This window comes from Egretta garzetta, unplaced genomic scaffold (assembly GCF_000687185.1).
Source record: "Egretta garzetta isolate BGI_Z169 unplaced genomic scaffold, ASM68718v1 scaffold346, whole genome shotgun sequence".
Lineage (NCBI taxonomy): Eukaryota > Metazoa > Chordata > Aves > Pelecaniformes > Ardeidae > Egretta > Egretta garzetta.
In genome coordinates this window covers 72349-81198 of record NW_009260016.1, presented here as the reverse complement: position 1 = coordinate 81198, position 8850 = coordinate 72349, and the positions used below count along the sequence as shown (strand labels likewise).

The 8850-nt window shown below is 45.4% G+C and overlaps 1 protein-coding gene across 2 annotated transcripts in view; it reads left to right on the top strand.

Annotated features, from left to right (window-relative positions):
• Positions 1 to 3073, top strand: part of GLRX3 (glutaredoxin 3) — a 48807-nt gene extending 45734 nt beyond the window's left edge. Inside the window, exon 16 of one of the 2 annotated variants that reach the window (XR_004842258.1) lies at positions 2999 to 3073. The gene's annotated coding sequence lies outside the window, so the exon portion shown is untranslated. The remainder of the gene's footprint in view (positions 1 to 2998) is intronic. The other variant, XR_004842259.1, reaches the window with a different exon arrangement.
• The last annotated feature ends 5777 nt before the right edge of the window (positions 3074 to 8850 follow it).

Sequence of the window (8850 nt, the reverse complement as noted above, 5' to 3'; positions counted from 1 at the left end):
AGAGCGGCAGAGACAGTGTGTGATGAACTGACCCCAACCCCCATTCCCCGTCCCCTTTTGCCTCAGGTGGGGAGGAGGTGGAGAAAATCAGGAGTGAAGTTGAGCCCAGGAAGAAGGGAGGGGTGGGGGGAATGTAGTTTTTCTAAGATTTGGTTTTATTTCTCATTATCCTACTCTGATTTGGTGGGGAAATCACTTTAACTCATCACCAAAGTCAAGTCTGTGTTGCCTATGACAGTAATTGGTGAACGATCTCAACCCATGAGCCCTTCGCTATATTTTCTCTCCCCTGCCCAGCTGAGGAGGGGGGTGATCGAGCGGCTTTGGGGAGTACCTGGCATCCAGCCCAGGTCACCCTGCCACAAAGGGAGAGAGAATATACGTGTTCACCTGAGACGTAGAAGAAAATATTCCTGTGATGCTGTGATTTGGACTAAGTGATCTCCACGGGTCCTTTCCAACCTCATCCGCTCTGTGGTTTGAGCACGGGCAGCCTGATTTCTCATTGCCGCTGTCACTCCCTATCTTTAAGGGCATTATAAAGAAATTTGAAGAAACTATTTTTAGTCAGGCTTGAAAGCCACCCATTTTTTTCCATTCCGTACTATATATATGTAGCTTGCTCAGGCCAGATTCTTGAGGGGCAGCTTTGATTCTGTTTCCTTTTTTTTTTTTTTGCTCTTAATTGTTGCTCCCTTGAAACGCAGCCTTATTTTGACCGGTGAGGTCCTGCTCGGGCCTTCCCCTGGGCAGAGGGACCCTTGCCTCGGCACGGACCCCCTCCGCCGTGCGCCGTTTCATGCACAGATGGGATTCAAACGTGCTTTTCACCTTGCAGGAGCAGGCGTAGGCAATAGCTTGTTTTCAACGGCAAGCAAAATGGTAGGACAAAGGACAAGCTATAGCAAAAAAAGAAAAGAAAATCTCAAGAGAATCCTAATCTCATAATTTCTGAACACACTACAAATGTTGGAATAATTGCTAAAATGAGTGGTTTTACTTCTGGCTTTTGAAGGGCCAGGAGTTCACCTTTTTGATTGGATTCATGCTGCATAGGTGGGTGAGTAAAGGCATCAGGAGATGTGAGCGCCAGCCTTGCTCTGTGCTTGTAACTGGTCCCACTGGTTGAACTGGGCATGCCGTATGGGGCAGGTGGTCTCTTGTCACTGAGTGCTTAACCCCAGAGTGTTTGGATTTAATCTATTTCTGTTTTGGTTTCCTTCCCATCTTTTTTTCTTAGATGGAGGAACATGTGATCTGTATCAAAGACTCCTTGGGTATTCCCGATCATTAGAAGACAGGAAAATTAAATTAAATTTATCCGAACTAGATGTGTCTTCATTTCATGGCTTAACTTTCTTCTTTTGCCTTGCACTCGTAGCATTTCATAAATCATGAAATCTCCCTACAATTCTTTTCAACTTAGTGAACCTAAGGAACCTGAACTCCCCACGTTCTTTGGTTACTTATAGCTCTGTTCATTTCGCATCTCCTGGGGCTTTTGTAATAGGATACAAGACACCGTTATGAGCAATCCGTCTTCTTTCTTCAACACAGGGAGAAGTAGATCTGATTTTTAGAGGCAGACTGATGAACAGTTTCTTATTTAGAAGAAAGATGTATTGTGGGAACGAAGTAGACTATCTGTGGTAGCTCTGATTCATAAAGCTGACAAATGTATAATTTCTCGTTTGGGTTGAAAACACACGATTAGACCTCATGGTAGACTACAGAAGTCCTAGAAATACCGTGAGCTAGTCCTAACCAGCCTTCCCATCCAGTTTCCCACTGCTCTCCACTGCTTCAGGGTCCTTCTGAGAGCGAGGACTTTGCATCAGGCATGCAAGGTGTGCTGCTGCGTTTGGCAGGACCTGATGAAAGGGCCAGAGAAGCTGACAGCAGAGAGAGGAATTTAATTTGTCTAATAGTCTGAGAGGTTTAATTCCAGTTGTATTAATTCTTCATTTCTGCTCAGAGGGACTAAGCCCTCTAACTTCAAGAAAACACGAAAATAGCTCGCGCTCTGCTGTCCCTTAATTGATTCCAATTTCTAGTGAAGAATTACATAGCTGCTGTGTTGAAGGAGAAGTGACATAGGGAGCTACTGCAATTCTTGACATCCATGCGCGTTTGTGTTCGATTCCTGATGTAAGGCTCGGAATAGATACGTGAAGGAGCCAAGTGTCGGGTGCCAGTGATGGAAAAAACCACACAGCAGTGAGTTCAGGGCTTTTTGGTGTTCACCCCCTGCTCCATCTATTACTGCCCTGTGTGTATCCGTGGGAGACTGCTGAAGTTCTCCAGGGGCTTTAGGGATAAGGCGTTTTACTCACCTGGATGGAGAAGGGCAGAGTAACAAGAACCATTTGTCCTCACCTGTAGGAACATTCTCATCCTTCTTGCCGGGGCAGCTCAGAAAGGGCTGGAGGAGGAGAGTGTAGCTGTAACTTGTCCATAGGACCGGGCAGGAGGGTCTGAGGACTTGTCAGAGAGCTTTGACTCTTCTGCATCCGTTCTGCTCAGAAACACCCAGCAAAGAGCAGATGGAAATGCATGCGCGGGGGAATACGTGCTGGGCTGTAAATACGTGGATGAGAGCCGAGTAGCTCTTGGGCAAGAGTGATGTTATGGTGGTGTGTTAGACCCTTAGCAGTTCAAAGCCTTGGGGTGGCAGCGGCAATACGGAGACAATATTCCTCCTGTTGCCTTGAGATCGGGGGCTCTTCGGTGGCCTGTGACGTGCCGCGCAGCAGCCGGGAAGGCTCAGGAAAAAAATGGAAATGGGAGAGAAATGGAAACAGAAACAGGAGCGAGAGTCCTGAGAAAACAGTAATGAAAAAGCTCTGTTGGATCAAGTTAATTGGCAAGGTTGTGTGTTAGGATGTAAACAAGATGGGACTTCAATGCATGGTCGCTAATTATCATGCAAGAAGCCAATGTTTTGGCGATGCGGGTGCCCTTTCCCCCCCCCACAATTAGATTTTTATGAACTTTATAGGAGTTAAATTATTCGTCTTGAAGCAAGAAGATGGGGATGAGCGGAGGTGATCTACACGCGTTGCCAAGGGCCGCGGGACGGCACTGTGGGTGCAGTGTGCCTCATGCCGCACGCACCAACTGCTGGAAAAACTGCTGCGTGCAAGGAGGAGGTGCAGCGCGCGTTGGTTATGGTGGGTGGAGAGAGAGCTTGCTTTGGAGCGGCGTACGTAATTAGGTTTCCTGCAGAGCACAGAGTGAATTGCTAACGACCTGATTTTTTTCTGTAGTCTCTCTGAAGGGCAGGTTGATCAGAAGTGCAGGTAGTCTGGTTGATCCTTTATACAACACCATTTTTTTTTCTCTTCTTAAAACTACCACAAAGGAAATCTGATCAGTCACTTCCTTCTGTTTCTCTCTCACGTGGCCTTCACTCTTCTCTCACCTCTTCTTTTACCTTTCTATTTTTCTTTACTTTTTCTGTTGGTGGTTTTTTGGGTGGTTCTTCGTTATTTTGTGCTTTTTCTGGTTTTTTGGTTTTTTTCTTTTTGTCTTTCAAATACTTACTACATACTAACCAGAAATTAGAACATCAAAGGAGAAAGGCAACAGGAAAGCAGGGAAAGAAAATCTTATAATTTTCTTTTTTTTTTTTTGCAATTATCTGCAAGTTTTTCGGTGCCTTCTAGAACCTCAGTATTGCCCCAGACCAGAGGACCTGCTTTTGCTGTATGTTGTATCCTGGCACTCGTGCTGTCTCTTAATTGACAGTGGACTTACCCTCATCAAAGAGCTTTGCAAGTAATTTCCTCATTTGGCATACGTACCTAATATTCAGTTTCCTGCTTTCATAGAATCACAGAATGTTTTGGGTGGGGAGGGACCCCCAGAGGTCACCCAGCCCAACCCCCCTGCAGGAGCAGGGACACCTTTAACCACATCAGGTTGCTCACAGCCCCGTCCACCCTGGCCTTGTTAACCTACATAGTAATTCTGGAAAATACCATCATCATAATCTAGCTAGCTTTGCCCATGTTGCTAAGCACCCATCGAAATATCCAGTGTGTGATACGTTTTTTTTTTGCCATAGTGCTGATTAGTGAGTTGCCTGAACAAAACTTCCCTCCTTGAGCACTGTGGTGCCCTAGGAATACTCTGATGTACATTAAAAAGCTACAAAGATGAAAAATGAGTCATTTCCTATCAATTATTTACCTCTCTAAGGGCCTGGAATACATCGCATCATGCAGATGCTGAAGTGCTTGTACCATAATGCAGTCTCCAACGAGATCACTTTATATTGGTAGTTAATATAGTGGAATAATTCCTGAGCACATAATAATTCTAACTTTTCCTATGACAGATTCTCTAGCGTGGGAGGCCATGAAGTAATAAACTGAAAAGCACCTGTTTGTTTTTAGAAAAAAGCTAATTATACTTGATTCATAGGTCTACAGATAGTGTCAAGATGCATGCAGCAAAAAGCTTTGGTAGTACTGCTATGAAAGGCAGATGAGATTTGGGGTCTGTTACGTTATAAATGGGGTTTACATATTTCTTTAAAACACTTCAAAGAGTTATTGAAAAAAAAAAGTGCCCATAAAAAAGCTGATGGAGAGCAGTATGGTACTTGCCAGCTGGCACCTGGCCAAGGTTAGTGTCCTCAGAGAATCATAGGATGTTTTGGGTGGGAAGGGACCCCCAGAGGTCACCCAGCCCAACCCCCCTGCAGGAGCAGGGACACCTTGAACCACATCAGGTTGCTCACAGCCCCGGCCAACCTGGCCTGGAATGTTCCCAGGGATGGGGCCTCCACCCCCTCTCTGGGCAACCCCTGCCAGGCTTTCACCACCCTCACTGGAAAGAATTTCTGCTTAAGTCCCAGCCTAAACCTGCCCTGCTTCAGTTTAAAGCCATCCCCCCTTGTCCTGTCCCCGGTGGCCCTACTAAAAAGCTTGTCCCCCCCTTTCCTCTGGGCCCCCTTGAAGCCCTGACCGGCCGCACTCAGCTCTGCCCGCAGCCTTCTCTTCTCCAGGCTGAACACCCCCAACTCTCCCAGCCTGGCCCCAGAGCAGAGGGGCTCCAGCCCTCGGAGCATTTTAGTAGCCCTCCTCTGGCCCCGCTCCAACAGGTCCATGTCCTCCTGGTGCTGAGGGCTCCAGAGCTGGACGCAGGGCTCCAGGGGAGGTCTCCCCAGAGCAGAGCAGAGGGGCACAATCCCCTCCCTCGCCCTGCTGGCCACACTTCTTTTTGTCCTCTCGTGAAAACAGGAGCGTGTGAGGCTGCTGTGGTGGGGATCAAGCACTTTTCCAGGTGCTGTCATTCTACGTCATCAGTAATATCAACATGAACCACACATGCAGGTCTTACTGCCACAGAGCCTGTTTGCAGAAAAGAGGTGTTACTACTCCTCAGCAGTATGGGTCCTCACTGAGAACAGGCCAAACTCTACATGTCTCACTGTTTCACCCCAATCCTTATTTTATACATTACTGAGTTCTGTATGACCATAGTATCTCGGTTCTTTTAATGACTATCTCTACAGACAATAGTAAGAACATAACCATCCTCAGAACGTGTTGTGCCCAGGTATGTAAAATCACTTAATTGCTAGAGACTTTGTAGGTTCTGGAGTACCACCAGGGACTGTTGAGTCACCCTTGAATGCTTTGCTTTCCTCTTAAACTGGGTAAAACTACAGAAATGCAGGTGAAGTACTACAGAGGACGTGTTTGATATCTGATCATTTTTATTGTTCCTACCGTAAGGACAGTTGGGAAAGATGCATCACTCAGCTGGACAGATTTACCCAAGAGGGCAGGTTTGAATTGAGAAGAGTTTGGTTTGAATTGACAGTGCTTCTGACCAGCAGCTGCACTTGAATCTCTGGGGGGAAAATGTCTCTGTAGAGAAAGCAGCGATAAAATGAGTTTGCTAAAAAAGTAGAGGTCTGTGAGTGGGGATCTTCTCCCAGTAGGTGTGAGCAAGGGACTGAAATTGTGTTGCTAGTGCTGTACAGCTGGGGGACGCCTTCAGCTGTAAAACTGCTGCCATGCTGGCAAATGCTTCACGTTGACCCTGGTAGGGTTGACCAGGCGCTTTGAGGTGTCTGTGGTTCATGATGGGGTTATCTAGAGTCTCTTTTGAATGACATGATGTTACCTTAGAGAACTGAAAGTCTATTTATGTACGGGATGTATCTTGTTGCTCAGTGCACGTGAGGTCAACGGGACAAGTGTATTTGTCAGGAGTAATTGTCAGTAACATGAGTAAGTCACAGAGAGAATTAAGGATTTTAATCGGAAAAGAGATACGTGTGATCCCTTCTGTGAGAAGTTCATACTGTGAAGAGGAGGAATGTGTCGGGCTGTGGGCAGTAATGGCCCATATCGATATCCCAGAACCGTCACTTGTTGACTGAACAACGGGATTTTGGAAACTCATCCTTTCCTAAAGGAAGGTAAGGTGACTTTGGGGAATTTCTCTTAAGAGTTTCCTTCTGGACAGTTTTCTCCTTTAAAAGCTAAGAAAGGATATTTTAAAAAAATCTATCTTAGTAGCTGATTCTGCAATTCTTCCTAAGACGGGTAGTACTTATGCAAGCATTCGACTTATGATCGTTGTTTCCTAATTGCCGAGAAGGTTTACTGAAGGGATATTTGAGTACTGTGCTACTTCATTCTTTAACTCCGACCTTTTTAACCGCAAGGCGTGGATCACAGGGAGTTGTGATAACACAGGTGGTATGACAAAAAGAAAGAAAAACGTTCAAAGGACAAGTAGAAAGAATGAATAGACCTTGAAGATGCTTTGGCTCATTGTGCATTCCATTATGGCAGCAGTAATTAAATGTTTCCTCCCTGTCCGCTCCATTTCATGTGATGCTCTTTCTTCCTTTGTATCTTCTTAAATGTTTTATAGCTAGTTGTTACGAGAATTTTTCTGCATACCATTTCAAAAACATAGCGTCATTTTGTAAAGATATTTAAGGTTTTGGAATATGCTGTTGATTTTTCACAAAGCTCGCTGATGGCCTTCTGACATCTTGCTTTTTCTAATGTTGGCCTTTCTAATGTTGGCCAACAGTGGCGTTGAGTTTTATGGAAGTGCATTGCGTCATGAGCATGTTGAGGCTGGGATAGTGCTGGATGAAAAGACCTACTTCAGCTGGAGATTGGTGGATCGTGTGTTGACCTAGCTGTGTCCTAATGGACTGTAGCAGTTGTAAAAGGGAAAGTAAGTTTTCATGTAGTGCAAAAAGTCAGCATCTGTGAGGCTATTTCGTTAGTGTTCAGTAATGGACGTGTGCAGGAGTAGACCTCTGCTCTACCCCAGAGCCAAGCACTTTAAGATGATAACACGAGCTAAGCCTGAGGGGCAGGTCTTCAGGCATTGCAAGCTGCCAGGGATATGGGCATGAATCCAAAAAGCCACAGAATAAGTTACTGACTTTGGGCCAGCCAAAAGATTTCCAGGAGGCTTGTCCTGCCCGTCCTCCTTAAACCCACGGCAACTTTCTTCACCGCAGGTAACGGCGCCTAGCTAACTTCTGCTTCCTTTGTACTGCTCCAGCTTCGACTTTTGGGCTTCCAGATAGTTTTAAGCTATTAAAGATATTATCCGTAGTGGCTCTCTTTGCTCTTAGGCGAAGATGCTTGGGGAACGCTTAGTTTTTATCGAATCTTTGGGAAGTGGGTGACAGTAATATCAAGAAACTTGTTTTCGGTTGTCTTCTATTAGTGCTTTTGGAGAAGAGCATTTACTTCAGCTACAGAAAGCTGTAAGACGGTAGAACATGCTGGGAGTAAGGAAGCGATGGCCTTGCCAGTCATGCCTTGAAACGCAAGTATTAGCATTTGTCACTCCACTCTCTTGTGCACTTCTAAGACATTGAGCAAGTAACGTAGCCTTTGTTGTTCCACATTGTTGATCTGGCCTTTTCAGCTTGCAAGTGCTTCTGTGCCTTTTTGTGGAATCAAACACCACGGCATAATTGTTCCCAGTGAGCAACTTCCCCTTCGAGGCCTGCTTTTATTAACATTTACAAGAAAAGCAGCTCCACCGTTCATGCTATTTCTCCAAGCGTTGGGCTTTCTCTGAAGTCAGGGGTGATTACTTTGGTTAGCAGGAATTTATTTCGGAGTGCTGAGGTATAGGCTCTGTATCAGCTGGCGTTTGTGCTATTTAATTATGGAAATACCTTCTTCTTTATTCTGCAAGGGTTGGAAACTTCCTATCACAAAGGAATTAGTTCTTGCCTGCCTAGCCCGTGAAAAAGTAACGTCGCCTTTATGTTTCTGTTGGTCTCTTTGGAGAATTGACTTCCTGCAACGCTCTCTGAGTCTGTTTAAAAAAATAATGACACGTTGGATATCAAGAAGCAGCTGTGGCTGTTTGCGGATGGAACGTGCCAACTGTAGTCTGCGTTCACAAGTTGAAGGCACATTTAGATCACGTTGTGCTGCTAGCATTTATCTCCAGGAGCTCTGTTAAACAGCGAGGTGAAAACCAGTGCAGGGGAAGACAATAAAATACCGCGGGAAGGCGACTCTGACGCTACACCTCTAACGAAGACACCGGGAGCTGAGGGCTGGGGACAGCAGGGGAACGAGAGTGGCTCCCATGAAGAGGGCATCTCTTTGCCTCAAGTGACAGGGCTCAGAAGATGGAAGGCAACTGATAATTCCTCTGGGTTGCGATGAAATATCTTACGTCTACTCAAGAAACAAGAGTACAAGGCCCTTATTGCCATTCTGAATTTAAACCAGAAATATTTATAAACTCTTTAACGGGTTAAAAAAAAAAAAAGACAGACATGAAACATGATATTTTAACATGTCCAGTTCTGAAAAGTGGTAAAATGAGGTCACATCA